Here is a 20,653-nt window from a genome sequence, read left to right as displayed (position 1 = left end):
ACTGGACAATGGCCAATGGGATTCTCACCAAAAAGCAAAGCTCAGACTGTCTAATTGACTCATTAGGAAACATGCTTCACTACCAGAGCAAACAGCTTCCCCTATTTCTTCCCAGAATGATTTCATATTTTCTATGCATCAATGTTCATTTAATATTTTCTTCTCCTGAGTTTTGAGTGGGAATATATATTGTTGCTAATCTATTTATTCTTCAACATTGACTGATGAATTGTTGAAGGAAATTGTTTTAGGTCAGGCTGAGGTAACAAAGTACCTAAGATTTGATAATTTATAAACAACAGAAATTTATCATCCATAGTTCTAGAGACTGGGAAGTCCAAGATCAATTCACAGGAGATTGGTTTCCACTCACTTTGTGAGTAGGGAAAGTTGCAAATATCAATGGCAAACTTGACCTTGTAGAAGGAAAAGATTAATCACTCCAGAAAAAACAAATGTTCCTAGAAAATTTTAAAGTGGTAAGGTCAACTGAATGGATAGAGACTAGCCAGGGTTGCTTATGTGTCTAGAAGGGTGAAATGGAAAAATACACACAATATAAAACTGGGGCAACTGGAGTTCTTCAGATTAAGAAAAATGAAGGTAGGAATAAAAAAAATCACAAAATGGCAATCTAACATGTATGGAGAAGAACTTCAGACTATGAAAATCCAGTTACATATACAATCTATGTTGTTGCAGCTGTCTTGTTCCAATTAGTTGACATTTTGATTTTGAAATCTAAAACAAAATAATCAAATCTGCCAGGTCTGAATCCAAATGTAAGGAATGAGATACTTCTGAGATGGCTAGATTGCTGGTCACTAATGCCTATTGCATTCCAATTCTTTCTTTGGTTCTGACTTAGTGCCCTTCAAAAAAAGTCTTAATACTAGTCTCAGAGAAATATACATAAAAGATGAGATAAGTTCATAAGTAAAAACAACAATGCCAATCAACATTTCAAATACATCCTTTAGATGTATTTGAAAACAATTAATACTATGTATTAAAAAAGAGTTTTAGAAGTAAGTAAATATTAAAAATAATGCAAGAATTAATATTATTTCATTTGAGAAATGATTCCCACAGAGATGGTTTCAGAGGGAGCATGTATATAAGACTTATAAGACTACGGAATGATGTCAATAAATTTTTGAATCCACACACATGAAACAATTTTTACAGAACATAAAATAAAGGTCAATTATAAAGTGGTTCTGTGTTATTTTAAGATATGATATCTAAAATTTTAAGATCAAACACTTATCACTTATGTGCGTATATATGAGTATGTACAGTATTTGTGTGTTTTATAACAACTTAGCAAAAATCAAAATTATTAAAATGGTAATTTGATATTGTAGTCTTAATTGCTATAATTAAAATCGCAAGTTTTTAATAAAAATTCAGATTAGATACAAGGACCTAATAATTTGGAATTTTCTTTGTTCACTTTTGCTCATGTTTTCTAACTGGGCAGTGGTGGGAAAGAAGGGTAAGCGGTGTCAGGGTGAGGGAAGGTGACATTTTAAGATACCAGAAAAGGGTGAACTGCATAATATGAAGTGAAAATGAAGCTGAAATATGTCAAAAAGACAAAGATACTAAGACTCATTTGCTTCAACATGTCAAACTCAATTTTATCTACTACATGTAAAAGATCTTTTGGAAAATGTTTAAATTCAAGAGGCTGTGAGGTCGAAAATGATTCTTCATAAAAATTTCAGACAGTATGAGTATATCTGGTGGCAAATCATGCTCTAGTTTTATATCTGAATTAACAAGTTCAAAAGGAGCAAGGAGGGCCTCTACCAACAAACAGCCACTACTAGTGCAAAAGAACACAAGAAACTATGAATGTTTTGAGGAGCAAGAACAGCACAAGGAGTGGATAGGAGTAGGATTGAATACCAACACTTCCCTCTACTTGTAATTTTGTGAAAAGATCAATAACATGTTTTTCAAGAAAGTAGACAACTCTGGTTTTTTATAACCTCAAGACAACCCGAGTTAATAAATTACAGAAATATTTTTTAGAAAACAAAATTGAATTGCAATTAAACATGGTGATAAAAGAAAAGCTCACAGAACTAAAAGGTTGGTCACATTGAACATAAGGTTTCATCCCTCAAGATTAGCTCAGAAAAGGCCCTATTGGTGTAGCAATATAGAAAAGAGAGCAGATGAAACACAGGCACACAAAGCAATGATTCTCAAACTGAAATCTTTGAACAAATGGTCAAACTGGTTCTTAAAATATTGAAATAATTCTGATTGGTAAACAGTTCCTGTGCCATGTCCTCTGAGTACTCTCCTGTTAATTTAGTTCATCACTGGGTCTACCCAAACCAAAGGAAATATTCTCTTTTCTTCCTGAAAATGCGTTACTGCTCCCTATATGGATGTAACCATCAAGAGAAATTATGTTCTTTTTTGAAAAACTGACATAAAAAAGCTGTCCTGACTAGCAATACAACTCATCTGCTCTAGAAATCGCCATGTGTCTCCCTAACCACAAATTATATGTAACTTGTTCAGAGTACCCACAGTTCCAATGGTTTTCGACAAGTTTGCATGAGGCAATTTTTTCCGAGATAGAATATCCTTGGCAACCTCAGTTTCAGGTCTCTTTGAGGTTGCCCTAGTTTACAACTGAGCAGTGCCATTTGATTTCAAATGCTCATATTTGTATGTGAATTTGAGATTAAGTTGTACAAGTAATTATCTATAATGAGAATATTCTATTTCCAATGTATTGGTAAATAAGTCTGACTGCCAATAGATAGGCAAGTCCAAATGTGGAAATGACAATTGTCCTGCTATCATGTTGAATTATTCTAATGGTAATAAAGGAAAAACTCATTTGCTCAACTTAGCAAACATAGACTTGGCAGAAAATAAATTGCTCATTCAACGGGTTTACATGAGATGATTTAATAAAGAGGGTATTGGGGACGGGGTACTGGGGATTGAACTCAGGGGCACTTGACCACTGAGCCACATCCCCAGCCTTATTTTGTATTTTATTTAGAGATAGGGCCTCACTGAGTTGCTTAGTGCCTCGTTTTTTCTGAGGCTAGCTTTGAACTCACAATCCTCCTGCCTTAGCCTCCTGAGCCACTGCGATTATAGGAAAGTGCCACCACACCCAGCATGAAAAGGGTGTTTACAGAGATATTAACACCAAAAGAAGAAAAATAATAAGAGGTAATGAAGGACGCTAAAACTAGCAAGAGCAAGGAAATGTTACCTTCTCCAGGTCCAAAGTGGTAAATAAGGGAATGATGTTAGTAGGGCTCAGTGAGATCCAGAGTCATAACAAAAGGGCCAACCACAGGCCTGCCACTGTGGCTGGCACAGCAGGAGTTAGGGAAATAGTTACTTCACTGATTAGATTACAGGTCTGATAAGCTAATCACCTCTGAACATTTCTACATTGTCTCATGAATGAGTTTTCTAGGGATACCTCATATCTAAATCATAACAGATACATAGTTTGCAAATATTTTCTCCCAGTCAGTAGGTTGTCTCTTCACTCTGTGATTGTTTCCTTTGCTGTTTTGAGCTTTGTAGTTTGATGCCATCCAATATGTCTAAGTGTTTTTGTTTCCTCTGCTTTTGGGTCTTGTTTTAAAAATCCTTGCCCATTCCAAAGTCCTAAAGTATTTTTCTTATATTTTCTTCTGGTAGTTTAGTTTCAGGTCTTAAATTGAAATAATTAGTCCATTTTGATTTGAGTATTGTTGCTTGTGAGAGATAGTTGTCTAGTTTCATTCTCCTACATGCAGGTATCTAATTTTACCATCATGATTTATTGAAAAGATAAATGTATGTTCTTAGTGCCTTTGTTGAAAGTTAGATGGTTGAGTTTACTTCTAGCCACTCTAGTCTGTGCTGTTGATTTATGCATCTGTTTTAAATGCCAATACCATACTCTTTTGGTTACTGCAGCTATATAGCATCTTTTGAAGTCACATGGCATAATGCCATCACTTTGTTTTTGGTTCAAGATGTCATTGAGAATGAATGAGCAGAGACAGAGGACTGAAGAAAATCAAGCCATGCCGTCTTCCCCCATCACTTTCTGGCTCTGACATTATCTCCAGTGTTTGCATATCTCCTATTGACAAGGTATCATTGATCAGCTCTTTTGCATCATGGTCCCTACTCCCACAGAACAAAACAGAGCAGTACAGGACAGGAACATCATTGCATTTTCAACTACAAGTCCAGGATGCAGAGATGAGGCATTCTTACCTCCTCCGTTTCTCCAACCTACAGATCATAGCAACTCCATGCTGTATCTGCCGCTTGGCTTGTTTCATGTTTCCCTGTGTAGATTCTCAGGGAATCTCCATCACCTGTGTATTCAATTACCAGGATTAAATTTTTCTCTACTTGTAATACTAAGAGTCATTTTTGCTTCTGACAGAGCTCTGATAACATGCTAGGTTAATTTATAATTGAAAGTTTGTTTGTTTTGTTTTGTTTTGACTTGGACTTTTTCACATCCTAAGCTATTTGGTAAATTGAAAGTATTCTTTGACACACACACCCCCCAAAAGATATGACCAATAATATTATTGTGATGTTTTGTCTTAGACTAAGTAGAAAGAGTTCAGATGAAATTTAATAAATGAATAAACATTTATGTCAGGTACAAATGAAGTCATAGCATCCCGTAACTTCAAAGAAATCTTTAACAGTACTTGGAACAGATAAAAGTGGTGGGAAAATTGAGTCATCCCACTGCATAACTGGCAGTTGAGGCATAAAAATATCTTACAAGAAATTGGGACTTTTCAGTCAGTATCATATTCTTATTCTGAACAGGTTCATTATTCAAAGTGTACATTTTTCATGCCAGATTTTCATCATGTATTAGAAGTAAAAATAATGGTAAATGATCAATAAAGGAAAGAACTGGACAGCAAAGAGAACAGATGATCCATTATCAGGTAAGCAGCAGAGGCTCCTTTTTATCCTTAAGTGTCTCATAAAAATATTTTTAAAAAGAGAAAATTTGAAAAATAAATTACAATATTATCTGACTTTCTTGACATATAAAGTAGAAGAAACTGATGGAAGATGTAAACATAATTTTATAATTGTTACTTATATATACATACTTATATATAGATAATTAAATTTGTAATTATATATACACATCAAATATATATAATTTATATATAAACATATGTAAGTTAAATATAATATATGGATATATATGAGTATGTATGTGTATATATATATATATATATATATATATATATACACATATATATATATATACCTATATATACGTATGTAAACCTACCAAAAAGCCTTCCTTCTCAAAACACAGTTAAGACAAGAGTACCTGCTGATTTTTCAGCAGAAGTCCTTGAATGGGACTTCCACCAAAGTTCTTTTGGCACTCTTATTCAGAAAGCACACATTTTCTATCTTCCCAACTCCTTCTAATTCCTTCCTGAATTTTAAATGTGATGACTAGCTTTATAGATGTGCCTGCTGGCTTGGCACCATGATCTTTCAACCTTGATGGCCATCTTTAAATGGAAACTACTTGCTAATAATGTTAATAAATGGAGAGAAGCCAGGAACATTGATGATACCAGGAGAACACAATAGAAGGACAACTAAAGTCCAGATTTAAGTATGTGAGAGAAAACAAAACTCCGTCATATTTAAACTATAAAAATTCAGGCTCTGTGCTTACTTTTATCTACATATGTTCATCACCAAAAAGTGTGATATCAATTTGAAATTCTACTCAGAAAGAGAAGAATCAAATGAATGAAAAAATATACCACTTTTATTAATAAATGTGAATTGACAATTCCAAAGCCACTGATTATTCTCCCAAATAATTTGTATATCAAACAAAATTCTAATCAAAATAAGACAAATATTTTTAACTTGAGAATTATTTCTAATATTAATCTGAATCTGAAAGAGTAGTAGAATGAAATAGCTAGGAAAAGCTTTGAAGCAATACTAGAAGAAGTTCTTACCTGATTTTAAATTAACATGACAAACATGTAATTGAATATATAATAATTCATAAAGGGTGATACTGGAAATAGATTTCATTGCACAGCATAGTCCCCAAGCAGACTCAAGGATACATGCCTTTAATTGATCATCAAGCATCTTCTCCAGGAGAAAATGAATGAAAACAACAATTTATAGTCTGTCGTTGATGGCCTTAGAATTTCTAATACTATGTTCCTGAATCTGTTGCCCCTCCCCCCCAAAAAAAAACCATTTGGATATATTGTAAATATTCACTAAGCACAAGATCATCAGGGAAGGAGATAGAGATGGCTTTGCTTAGTGGTTTTGAAAACACACATTCCTCTCCTCTCAAGTGAAATGTTAGCAATCCAGCTTTGGTGCCCTTATATTTTTGAATAAAGATCATTGATATTGTCATGGAAATCAAAGCTGTCTTAGTAAAGTGAAATTTATCCCAGCCGACCTCCATTTATGGCTATGGAACATTATCTGTTTTGAACAAGCACCACTAGGAAAACTCCTGTTTACTCAGAAGTGGGTCAAGGAGAGCTGTTTGTATTGGAGGCTGCTTGAGTATCATTCTCCTAGGGCACATAATTTGAATCAGCCAACCAAGTTAGGTACTAAAAAACCATGATACAGACTCTTTACAAGATCTACAACTGTGGCTAATCTATCACCTGTGAGTTAAGAACACACTGCACACATCCAATAAGGCTCAGTGCTCTGTGTCATGTTGCACCTGAAAACCTGTGCCCAGGGGTTATTAACAAGAATAAATGCACCAGCATTGACTTAAGTCAGAGTACTACATTTTGTAAGTGAAAAACTTCAATTACAATATTTTTACAGGCTTTACAAAATCCAATCTCAGAGAAAATGTTCAGAACCATAATCTCACTGTGAAAAAAGAAAATGGAAAGTGAACAGAATTAAACACAGAGGCAATTACTGATGATATGATTTGAAAAAAATTCGAATCCTTCACAAAAGGACACAAAATACCTGCTAATTGTTGCTCCTGTACAAAATAAATGTACGCAAACAAAGATGATTTATTTTATACAATTTTCAGAAATTACTATTGATTCCTTTAAAGTGGGTTATTTAGAATTGATACTATCAATGTCATCTTAAATGGAAACTTTTGCCTTTATCTCTTAGAGCAGCTGAAATGCTAGTTTTAAGCAGAGAGATGAATGTCTGTGTGCCTGAGTATCAATATTTATGGATGGCATTAGAAAACCCAAGTGATTGGGAACTCTGATTTATCGTATTTGTTACAATGATATTATAACTATTGGTACAGATTTGTAGAAACTTTTCTCTTGAGGATTCTATAGTTATAGACAAAGGGAAATGAATTATACTACTGTGAAGCACAGAGGAATAAAAAGAACAGTTCTGCAATACTGGCATACAGTCTGTATTCGTTTTCTAGAGTTTCCATACAAAAGTAACCAAAACCAGGTGATTTAAAAGAACATAAATGTGTTGTCCTACAGTTCTAGAAGCTAGAAATGAGAGGTCGAGGTGTCATCTACGCCATTCTCTGTCAGCTCCAGGGTGGGATCTTTCCTTGAGTGTTCCTACTTTCTGGTGTTTTCTTGGAAAGGGTGGTATTCCTTGGCTTATGAACACATCACTCCCAGCACAGGGTCATCTCCCCATATGTCTTCACATCATCTCCCCTCTGTAAGTGTCTACATCCAAATTCCCCCTTTCATAAAGGCACCAGACATAGCTTAGGGACCACCTTCATAACCTCATTTTAATTTGATTGTCTCTATAAAACCTTATTTCTAACAAAACTAGCATTTGGAGGCACTGGAAGACAGTACTTCAACAGGTCTTCTCTGGGAGACAAAATTCAACATTTAACACAGAGCATGCACAATCGGTATTTTATTCTTAACTGAAAATAAAAGAAAACACAAAGAAGATAAGTGAGTACTTCCAGTGCTTTTGTTATCAAGAAACTGCATTTTATCTGAATCTGCCAAGTGGAAATGCTTGGTTCTTTCAGTGAATGCTGAGTTTATCTTTACTGTCGGTGTGCTGTTTTCCTCAACTCTGTGTGAGCATTGTTCTGAAGTTATCACTTCAAGTTATCACTTTAAACATGATCCAAAATCAACAAGGTGAATTTGACTGGATTAAGTGAAAATTTCTTATTTATAATCCAATAATCCACTACAGAAATGTATAGGCAGAGTCACAGAAATTAGCTGTAGTTCTTTAGAAAAGACCTGATAGCTTTAGCAACCACACTTTCAGGATAGGATGACAGGGTCTGGTAAACACCAGGCATTTATTAAGTGTTCACTGAACTGATTAATTAACGTTTGGACATGATACTGAAGTTGGGTGTCGAGATCTGCATATTGTATCAAAAGATGAATACTGCCACTATGTAAATATCTCTGCTATTCACAATGAAAGTGGGAGGAAGACTAATATTACTTAAATAATTGTCATGGGGGTAGAGAACAGAAAATTTAAGTGGGTCTCAAGTATGCCAATAATAAGAATATAAGGCGGAACAGACATCTTAACAAAGGAAAAAGTGCCACATGAATCCAAAAGAGGGTATAAAAATAATTTGTAGGAAACAACAAAATGTATAAAATAAGGTTCTGCTTAGAACTCAGTTCTTTTACCCCCAAAATATATTATCCCACCACTTGTTCCTGTTTTACAGTACTACAGCATCCTTTATGTCACATTTTGTAGCTGACATTCAAAATTCCCTGAGTACTTCCCATGTATCAGGTGGTATGAGGAAAACACTAATAAGCATGACAGAAACATATTGTTTCAGTCAGCATTTTTGTTGCTGCAACCAAAAGTCCTGACAAGAACAATGCAGAGAAGGAAAAGTTCATTTTCAATTATGGTTTCAGAGGTCTAAGTCCACAGACGGTCTATTTCATTGCTTTGAACTGAGGTGAGGCAGACATCATGATGGAAGGGCATGGTGGAGTAAAGCAGCTCAGGACATGGCAACAGGAAGGATAGAGAAAGAATTGCCCTCACCAGGGACACAATATAACCCTCAAAGTAATACCCACAGTGACCTACCTACACTCACCACACCTTACCTGCTTATAGTTACAATCCAGTTAATCTAGTGATTAGTTTAAGACTCATAACCCAATCCTTTTACCTCCGAAAATTCTTACATTGCTTTACACATAAGTTTTTAGGGAACACCTTATATTAAAAACATAACACATTTTAATGGGGGAAGAATGATATTAAACAAACAATGATTCTCTTTGACTTTTGATGGGGTTATATCACCATGAACTCATTAGAAGATATTGCAAGTGGAAAGTGCATGTAATATATGCAGCCTACTGAACATTGTAGATTAGCAACACAGCAAGCAATAGAGTATCAATGGTTTTCCCTCTGATTATAGGGCTGACTAGGAGTGTGGCTCACTGCCATTGCCCAGCATCATGAGAGAGTATCATACCACATTATTACTAGCCTGAGAAAAGTCAAAATTTATAATTTTAGATATGGTTTTTACTTAAAGTGTAAATAACATTGTAAATCACACACACAAAAACACACAAAAAAACCCCATAATTAAGTTGGGGAACCTTTATATTTACACTGTAATGAATATATATTCAGGGCATTGTACAGAAAGGGGCAGGAAGACCTCACCCAGTGTGAGATAAGAACAGAAGTGAATGATTATGATGAAGTAGTAGAATACAGTGCCTGGAAGTCTTAATGACAAGTTGCTTGGAGTTTTGACATAAGCAACCTGGAAGGATGAGGTAACCACAACACAGAAGTCCTGGTATTCAGCTCCTATGGATAACATCCTTTCTAGAGATGGCAATATGGAAGTAAATATTTGAATATTTGAGACAGATGATCATTCAGGGTCCTGCCAGGAAATAGGTGGCATAAAAAAAATTAGGTAATATAAAACTAATTAGTTAAAAAATAACGGAGGGGTTATTTACAAGGTTGAGGTAGGCTTTAGGAAAACCAACTAGGGGGAATGCATATCTGATGTGTAGAAGCAGAAAGAAGCCATTATCAACCTTATGCCTAAAAGAACAGACATAGATGTCTACGTGGAGATGGCTGTGTGAAAAGATCTTCAATATCAATGGAGATATGAAGCCAACCCAAAGTGATTCTATGGGGATGGGAACCAGAGGAATAAGAACCCCAACTCTTTTTAATGCCCAGTGTCACCCAAACCCAAATGGGAACCAGAGAGCAAATGAACGCATGGATGCAATTCACATTGATTCACCTGAAAGAGTGAGAAACTGAGAGTGACAATGAGCTACTCACTGTAGAAATAGTGGAAAAGATATTTTGCGATATAAGGGTCAAGATGCTGAGAAAAACAGGTATTGGATAAAGAAATGAGAAACAAATGATGTTAAGGAACTTATCACAGTGCTTCATAGTTAGCAGTCAATGTTAAAATATTTAAAATATTTTAAATGTTTAAAATATTATCAGCATTGCTGGAAATGATCAGCAATTAAAAGTGCTTTGCAGCTGGATTTTTCTGGAGTTATGCTAGGAATTTTTTTAGATATAAAGACTGATGCTCCTGCTAATATTTTCAGTGAACAAAGAGAAATAAATAGAAAAGAAAAATCAGGTGATGATAAGTATGGGAATAAATCAATGATCAAGCTAGATCAATTCTCAAAGAAGCAGAGATTTACAGAAGATAAGCTATGGAAACCTGCTAAGTGTTTATTTGGTAGAGATGAACAGGCAGATGAGGAAGAATGTAAACTAGAATAAACAGATGACCAAAACTATAGGAGTGTACAAGTTGTAGAAATGGGGAATTACCCATTTTGGATGAATCATAGAATATGAGTAGACCATTTGGAGTGGGGGGAACATTAATATAATTTATTTCCATGTTTTGCAGCATTTTTATTACCAAAGCAAGAAATATTGCTGTGGTAATTAAATGACTTCAAATGATTTTGTGAAAAGGAATAATGTGAATAGAGCATGATTTGATGTGAAGAAGCTAGGATAATTTCAGAGGAAGTGACAAACTAGTGTAAATTAGATGTTAAGGGGAGATTATTACACAGACAGAACAGCATTCAGGAAGGCCCAGAGATGAGAATGATGATGATGATTTGGGGCAAGATTCCTCAATCTTGATACTATCGAAATTTTGGGTCAGATAATTCTTTCCTTTGAAGGGCTGTGCTAATCATTTTAGAATGTTCTTCAGCATCTTTGCCCTCTAGCCAATAGAAGCCAGTAGTGCCTCTGTTGAAGTTGTGATAACAAAAGAGCTCTATCATTGCCTATGTTTCCTGAGGGGAGGTAGTGCACAAGAGCCCATGGTTGAGATCCACTGAATTACGGAAGATGCCTGTACTTTAATTCAAGCCCATGGGAAAGTGTAAAGTGCATTGACTAGACACAGAACTGGAAAAACACAGATAGATAAAAACTTTTAGCTTGCTTTGTTGTGAAATTTTAATTTTTTCCTAGTGTTTAAAAGAAGATACAAGCTAGGCATGGTGGCACATGCCTGTAATCCCAGCAGCTCAGAAGGCTGAGGCAGTCAAAACCAGACTCAGCAATTTAGCAAGGTCCCAAGCAACTTAGCGAGATCCTATCTCAAGATAAGACATAAAAACACAAAAAGGGCTGAGGGGATGTGGTTCAGTGGTTAAGGGGCCCTGGCATCAAATAAATAAAGAAAAGAAAGATGGATCATAGAAGTGAACCAAGGAGATTTGTGTGTTAGAAACATCACACTGGGGGTTGTATAAATGAGTGAGTCACTTGTCAGGGAGGTTGATTGGAGGAAATTTCAAACTTTGTAATAATGTCACTGCAGATTTAAAGGAAGGAACTGGAGATAGAAAAGAAGTTGAGTGGTTGTAATAATAAAAGAGAAGTTGATGGGCATGAGCAGTAATATATCATTGATTTGAACTATATAAGCCTGGACAGTGAGACATGTAGAGCGATAAGGGGAATGCCCATTTGTAAGGTGACTCCTGTCGGTAGGGAGAATTCTGTGTTTGTGATAGAATTATCTAGCTCACAAGGCTTGAGTTCAAATCCCATGTGGCCAGAAGTATATGAGGGCTTAAATTTATAAGCCCCAATCAAGCTCTTTTGCTCAACTTCATCCTGTTTACCTCTAAAAGAAGCCCTTTCACAATGAATCTCTTTGGTGTTCATACCTATATAAATAAATATGCAGACTCTGGCTGCTGCTTAGAGCCACTTTATCAGAGTTGGTTCACCCAGCAAGTCCTGCTTGCACTTATAATAGAGTCTTTGTCTTTATTACTATAATTTCTAATTTTCTCAATCTCAGCCTGCATTTGGATAACACTTTTGTGCAGCACAGATAGCATTAGTAGATCATTTATTTAAAAAAATAAGGATTCAAAGATGATCCATGCATTCTAGCTTGAGTGATTGATTATCATGAAAGTATCATGTACATAAATAGGTAATGAAAGCAAGAGGACTTGTGTTCTGCTGGAATGACAAGGAAAAGTGCAATGACTTCATTTTTTTGGTTAGGTAAAAATAGCTTATGACAAAAACAACAGACGGATGTGGATAGATCCATCTATGTTTCTGTTAGATGTGTAGATTTAGAAATACCAGTGTTGAGAGGTTTATGAGTAGAGATGAAAACAAGGGACAGAACTTAGAAGGAAATATTACTTCAGCAATAAGAAGAGTAAGAAGATCTCACAATGGTATTTTGACAGGACTACTCCCAAGGACTGATGGGAAGAAAGTCAAGGGGGGAGAGAATTTTAAGAAAGTTGCTATGTATAGTATTTTCCAATAATGAGGGAGGCAAGTATCTCAAAGAGAGGATTTAGAAGCAAAGCCATTTGGAGAACTTGACAATAGTAATTTTTTTTTGTAGGTAACAAAAATAAGTAGAGAAGAGATTAGGGAAATGAAGTGTCAACCATATTTCTACAAGTATATATTTAAAAGCTAAAATGAAGGAAAACAAGTAAAAAAGAAAGAAGTGGAAGACTAAAGACTTGGTTTTCTTTCAACATTGCAATAAGTACCTGAGTATGTGTATATTCTGATTGTTTAAAAAACAATAACTGGTACAGAGGTGGAGTTTGAAAATATTACCAAGAGGAGGAATCAAGACTGGTCACTAAGTACATAGGAGAAAGTTGAATACAGAACAAAGAGGAAGAAAGTCCCCTGATCAGAGTAGGTATATCTATTCCCCCAGGACAAGGGAATAGAAGATATGAGAACACAGAGATAAATAGGAAAGATAGGGACTTGGGAATTAAAGGATTAAACTCTTTCAAATTGCTTTCATTTCACTGCTTCATTTTGATTTATGGATAAATAAAATGTTATATATATATATATATATATATATATATATATACACACACACACACACACACACACACACACACACAATAAGAAGAATTAAATTATGGCATTTGCCAGTGAGTGGACTGAAATGGAAATGATCATGCTAAGTGAAATAAGCCAATCCCCCCCCACCCCAAACACAACCAAAGCTGAATGTTCTCTTTGATATGCAGATGCTAACACATAATGGTGGGGGAGGAACAGAAGTTCTTTGGATTAGAAAAAGAGGAATAAATGGAAGGGAAAGGGGATAGGAATAGGAAAGGCAGTAGAATGACATTACTTTCCTAACACAAGAATGGTAAGTTATACTCCATGTATGCATAATATGTCAAAATTCATTATACTGCTGTGTATAATTAAAAAGAACAAATAAATTGTTTTTTAAGAAAAGGTTATAGCTGATCTTATAAGACTAATGGTAAAGTTGAAAATCATGGTGAAGTAACAGTAAATAACAAAGAAGAAACTAATGAAAGTTTTCATTTAATATGGAAAAATGAGAAAAATAAACATGCTAAAATATAGAGTTAAGATTTGTTAGAGAATGGTGAGAAGCAATACATGTACCTGTTGACCGTGATTTTGCTTTCATTTCATTTTCTTTGTAGTTAAATAAATTGTACTGGTATTTCCCAGTATTGTGGTATAGAAACAGGAAAGAAAACCAGTGTGATTGATAAAGTGCTGTATTTTTATTTGACTATTTGTTTCACTTTCATAAGTAGGAACAAAGGAAAATTAATATGAGATTTGATTTTACTAAAAAAAAGGGTTTGAAGAGAGAGAAATGAATTACAGTAGATGGGGTAGGGAGAGAAGATGGGAAGAGAGGGGNTGGAACCTCTGGGCCTCCCATTCCTCCCACCTGGGAGGGTTTTCCATTGTCCACTCTGGCTTACAGTGCCAGTCAGGACTCTTCTCTTCCAGGAGCCCACTTTTTCTTTTTTATCTAAGATTCAACTTTGCTCCATCTTCCTTGTCCTATTACCAACCAAATGCCATCCCTTACCTACCTTAAAAAGTTTCTGGGAGTGTTTGATCATAAAAGCCATCCCATTGTTTAACTTCGTGATATTTTCCTGAAGGTCATTTGCAGTGACCTGTTCAGAGGAAAAGAGAACAAAGGGCATTAACAGCTGGGAAGTACCATTTCCCAATAACATCCTTAAAATGTACCTTTGTTATTTTATCTGGGAAGCTAAGGCAGAAGGACCCCTTACATACTTATGTGTGTGATCATTTCTATCCCTAATAAAAGTAACTCTAAATACAATGTTTAATTCTATTAGTTCAGTAGCTTTCCACTGGATATAATCTAGAACAATCATATTTCCTACAGTGACCAGTAAATTCATGAGAATCAATATTCATTTCCTAATTAGACATGTAAGCAAAATTAAAGAAAATCCAGCCTAGGATTCAAAATGGATAGGACGAACACAACCCACAACAACCATCAAGGACACTGCCTCTTCAGAGAAACTGGAGTTTCTCTAAAAACAAAGGCGAAAATGGGAGGGGAGGGAAGGGGAGGGGAGGAGGGATAGTAGAGGATAGGAAAGGCAGCAGAATACAACATACACTAGTATGGCAGTAGGTAAAAAAGTGGATGTGTAACCGATGTGAATCTGCAATATGTATATAGGGTAAAAATGGGAGTTCATAATCCGCTTGAATCAAATGTATGAAATATGATGTCAAGAACTTTGTAATGTTTTGAACAACTAATTATAAAAAAAAGAAACTTTACATAAAAAAATTTAAAAAAGGGTTTGTACAGCTAGCATATGGAAGAAAGTCTAAACTGTAAAAAAAGAATATAAGAAATAAAACCAAAGGTTTTGGAAACATTGGAAAAAAGTGGATCTACAAAATAACTAGATTTCTTGACTCTGGGAAGACTAGAAAAATTGAAGTACCATGAATCACCCAGGTGCATATTTCCCAAAAAAAGTGGGCCTGGAACTCTACAAAGATAAAAACTTGTCGATGTGCAAATTGTGTAAGCACTTTTGATAAGTAAGTTTTATAGGTAGACAAAATTATGAGACAGAGTGAAAAGAAGCACAAACCAGTCCAGGGCACACTCTTAGGAAAGGTCAACACATAGGGGAAGGAGGAATATAAGGAAGCAGCACGGGAGAGGGTATGGAAATGGAAGAGAGTCAAGTCAATGTAATTCAGTATCACAAAAGGAAAGGATAGGAAGTGTTTCTCAGAAGTGGAATTACAATAGTATTGTGGAAATCGTTCAGGATGTTCACAAATATTTGGTTTTCTACTGCTGGGCGTATGTCAAGATTGCCCATCTACCTCACCCCCAACTGTTTAATTCATGGACAACCGAGTGACTTACTTTGGCTAATAAAATGTAAAAAGAAGTGACACATGTCACTTCCAGGTGAAAACTAAATCCCAATGCATGCCACATCAATAGCAGTATTCCAGAAAGTTCTATAATCATTCAAGGTCCAGGAGTAAGGATAACATGGATCAGATCTTCCAGCTGACCCTCACAGGACATAGAGTGTGAAAATCATGCTTTTGCTTTTCTAAGGCAGTGAAATTTTGTGTTGTTACGTAGCACATGTTAACATACCCTAAGTATAATAAGTAAAAATTGAAGTGAGGTGTCAAAGAGACTGAGATCAAAAGCAAAGTACTAGGATTTGATACCTATAATGACATTTTTTATAGCTCCTTAATACTTGTCAAAAATAGGACAAATTTGTCTCTCTCAAAGGATTGATGTTTCTTATCTTTCTTCAGTATTTAAATTTTTCATTGCATTTTATGACTGACTTCTCTAATTTTGTCTAGGCCTAGGTTAGACTGGAAAATAATTTGCTATTGGTGAAAGATTTCCTATTTTTATGTTTTTAACATATTGTGGTTGCTGCAATTTATTGTGGTTGAAATATGTAGAGACACAGAGTTTTTCCAATTCAGAAACTACCCTATAAAGAAAATAAAATTACAAAAGAGTGATAGCTCAGTGATAAATGTGTTCAAGCTGAAGCTTGACGGCTTTTTATGAGGTGGAATACTATCTTTTATTGAACATCTATTGTGTGTTTGGTAATATATTGAGTGCTTTATTGATGCCATTTTATTTTATATGCATAGCAGTCTTAATGAGTAGATATAATTAATTCCACTGCTGTGAAAGGTTACATAAATAATTCAATGTCAAATTGTTAGTAAGTGGCTGAGCCTGCCTCCAACCTCAGGATGAATAACACTGAAACATGTGATTTTATTTTGGAAAAAAAGGGCAGTTAGGATGCATGTCTACTTTGGTTATTAGCATCAATGGATTCCTTTATTCATTGACCACATTCATATCAGTGTAAAAGACTATTCTTTGATTTTGCAACTTGGTATCTTACCCAGAAGAACAGAAGATGAAGTCATGGAATTTCCTTTAAAAATAAAATTTATTCTCTGCTGTTTGAATTTCAAGCCATTTTCTTAGGAGAAAGAAATTAACAAGAGGTTTTTTATGTATACAAGTTACAATAATAATTTTCTTTTATAACCTGAATAAAAAAGACTAGAAATTCTATTGCTCCTTGTGAATAAAATTATAGCAATGGTTGCCTCTAAAATGAGACTAACTACTTACAGATAATAATGAAATCACTTTTGAAATAATTCAGATGATTGAATAACATATTTGAGAGAGGAAGTCCTTGTGAATCATATAGTTTTTTTTTCCTCTCCTGTGGTGAATGGATTAAATTTCTTGATATAAGGAGAGGAAAAGTGAAGTCCCTTGATATTTCCGTTTGAGATCTGGGGTACTGTAATGATAAAGACACTCACCTTGCAGCAAACATTTTCTTTACACAGCACCTTTCTTGTCATGCTCTTTTTATTGGGAAATGATTTATTATAAAATGTCTACACTTTTGAGACCAAATAAATCATTTTGCCTGGGTAAGAAGGAACTATAATTATCAAATGCAGAGGTAAATTCATTAACTTTTAAGTCTTGAAAATAGAGTCATCATTGCTTCAGAGTAAGACAGTGGTTCTCACAGGTGTTATCCCTGCACCAGCCACATCAGAGGCAACTAGGAATTTATCAGAAATTCACAGTCCTGTGTCCCTAACCCAGACCTACCAAATCTGAAGCTCCAGGTTAGGTCCATTGAATTATATCACTACTCTAAGTAAGCAGCTGAAATTTGAGAAACCTTGGCCTAATCCATGGTTAATTACTTGAACAAATGTTCTTCTTCTTCTCTTCCTCTTCCTCCACTTCCATCTCCTCTTCTACTTCTTCTTTCAGAAAAACAGTGGTTTTCAAAGAAGTTGATATTTAAATAATCGACAATTTTTTTTGAAAAAATCCTGATGCTTAGATCCTTCTCATACAAACTGAATCAGTATCTGCCGTTTGGATCTAAAAACTCCTTGGGAAATTGATTCCCAATTTCTGTATCTGCATAGTATGGGGAAGGAAAGAATTTTTAGCACAATTTCAGTCAATTTGGATCAGAGTCTTGATCCAAATTTTCATTCAAGCTATAGCTTTAGATAAGTTATAAAAGTTGTAGAGCTCCTTTGTCTCAAAACTTTCACCAAGTGTCCAATGAGTTGCATCAGTGCAATTTCTAAAGTCTTGCTACTGAAGTGTGATTCAACACAGACAACCCCTAGTTTTGCTTGAAACTAGAATTTCCAACCCATCAGTAGCTTGAGGAAATCACATCTGCATTTTAAAGTGATCTGTCCTTCACGTACATGGTGCCTGAGAGGCACACTTCTATAGCATGAGAAGAGAATACATCATTTCAACACATGAGCAAGAAAATAAAGTATTTCCATCAAATTGTGCTTAGTTTTAAATGAGTGTGGGGACATAAATGGGGAGAAATTCAAGGTCAACATGTAAGCTTTATATTTTCACTCACACTTCTCTTTTAAAAGACAGTGAATCTATTTGTCCACAAAAGACATAAATGAGTATAGCTCCCCTTAGCACTAGCTGGGTGACCAAAAACTTAAAAGCAATTGAACCACTAGATGCTGCTGCTTACTAACATTGTTCCTGGCATTTTTTTTTATAGCCACAGAATCAAGTGGCTGCTGCTCAAAGGTTGCTGAAGATCATGGAAATATAAGTATGAGCTGATGAAGAACTGAATTAGCAAAAGTCTATAGAACACTACTTGTCAATAAACACACATACAGAGTATTTTTATTGTTGTTGCTGCTATTATTATTATTATTATTATTATTATTATTACTGATTTGGACTATTATAAACAGACATGCAAATTCAGATCAACAAATTTTAAGTAAATGTCATTGTAATAGGATATCCAAAAAGAGCTAAGATAAAATAACCAGAAATCAGTGTATCATACGGATGGTTTGACATATTGAGCTTGATTCCCTTTAGCAGGTGCCTCTTGCTGTTTTCTCAAGTGCAATTATTAAGGCACCAGCCTGATTTTTCTTACAATTTCATTTCTGCATTCCTCTGCTCTTTGGAAAGTAATAAAGCACCAGGTGAATAGTAAGCCCAAATAAATACCACCCTACACTTCAGCTCATCACTTGTGTAAATTATATTGACAATCCAGGATCGTGTTATTTGGATTTATTGTCTGTAAGGATGAAAAGCTGTAATAAAGGTGGATAAATGGATCCCATTGGCCCATAAATAACTGCTCAACCAAGAGAGCTGTAGAAGAATAACTTTTTTCCCACCATCTGGTGCATCAGAGAATATTATCAAAGCAGCAGTAGGTGGTGGTGGGAAAACATCCGTTTCATTTCCATCCTTGAGAAAACAGTAGCATTTGGAAAACAAATATATCCTCTTTACCGAGCCAACTAGCTAAATACCATACAACCTAAAAGGATTTATTTTTCTAATATTTTTCACTTTAGTGATTTTTATCATGTTGTGGATAAGAGAAGTGCTAGACTTGGCATCTAAAATGTCCTATTTTCCTGAATATGAGGGAAGAGCAGCTCTATGAATAATGTAGAACTCCAAAGCTGGGGTCTAGACTAGCAAAAAAAAAAAAATTCTGAGGGAAATTTGAGTAGGAATCATTGCATTCTCCAAAGACCAGATCACACACATTAATTTTTTGAACTAGCTAAAATATTTTATATAAAGTTTTGAACATTCAAGATAATCCACTCATTAATCAATCTTCTTTCTTTCATAGCCTTTTCATTCTAAACATTTTATTTTAGCTCTTCTAATTCTTAGGCATTTTGAAATCTCATTTTATTTATGATATATTCTTGCTAAACAAACTTGTTCCTTATGGAAATTGTTCAATCACATGGAACCAGGTGCACTAAAATGTTTCAACTTTGTCTTTTAATCTTGTTCTATTTTATGAATTTTGTGGTCTATTTTGATGGATGTAGGAAATTTAATGAAGTTACTTTCAGGTCAGAATCTGAATAGAAGTTCAAGCTGGAGACAAAGAAGAATATTGTTGTTTTATATCAAATTAGTACCTTACCACACTTGGATTTAGAAAATATCCACATTCAATTCTTCCAAATACTTTCACATTTCTCTTTCAAAGCTTCTTAGTGACCAGCATCTTAGGTAGCAGAGAGGGCACTGAATGAAAAATTGCTGTAGGACAGCTTGGAAAGACAGAGGCACTAGTCTAAGATCTGACTTTAATGAAGTAATTTTGGGTAAAGTATTTTATTTTAATGATGTAATGTTGATAAAATATTTTTATTTACTATGTTTTAGTTTCCATACATATAAAATATTTCATTACATTTGATCAAAAAAATTGGGGGGGTGTGCCAGGGATTGAACTCAGGGGCACTCAGCCACTGAATCACATCCCCTGCCCTATTTTGTATGTTTTTTTACAGATAAGGTCTCACCAAGTTGCTTAGCACCTAACTTTTGCTGAGGCTGGCATTGAACTCTCCTGTCTCAGCCTCCTGAGCCACTGGGATTACAGACGTACACCACCACACTTGGCGCTGATCAAATTTTAATCCTAGTAATATCTATAGTTCTATGAATATATATAATTTACAAATTCTTGAAAAGTTGTTCTTTCATATAGTTATCAATCCATTAAATCTAATTCTGGAATAGAAGAAAAATATGTGTCAAATTATGTTATATATATGTAAATTGTATATATGTAAATATGTATATATGTAAATTGCTACCAAACAATTTATATATATATATATATAAATATATATAGATATA

This window comes from Marmota marmota, unplaced genomic scaffold (genome assembly GCF_001458135.2).
Source record: "Marmota marmota marmota unplaced genomic scaffold, marMar, whole genome shotgun sequence".
NCBI classification, from domain to species: Eukaryota; Metazoa; Chordata; class Mammalia; order Rodentia; family Sciuridae; genus Marmota; species Marmota marmota.
This window is presented reverse-complemented; position numbering follows the sequence as displayed.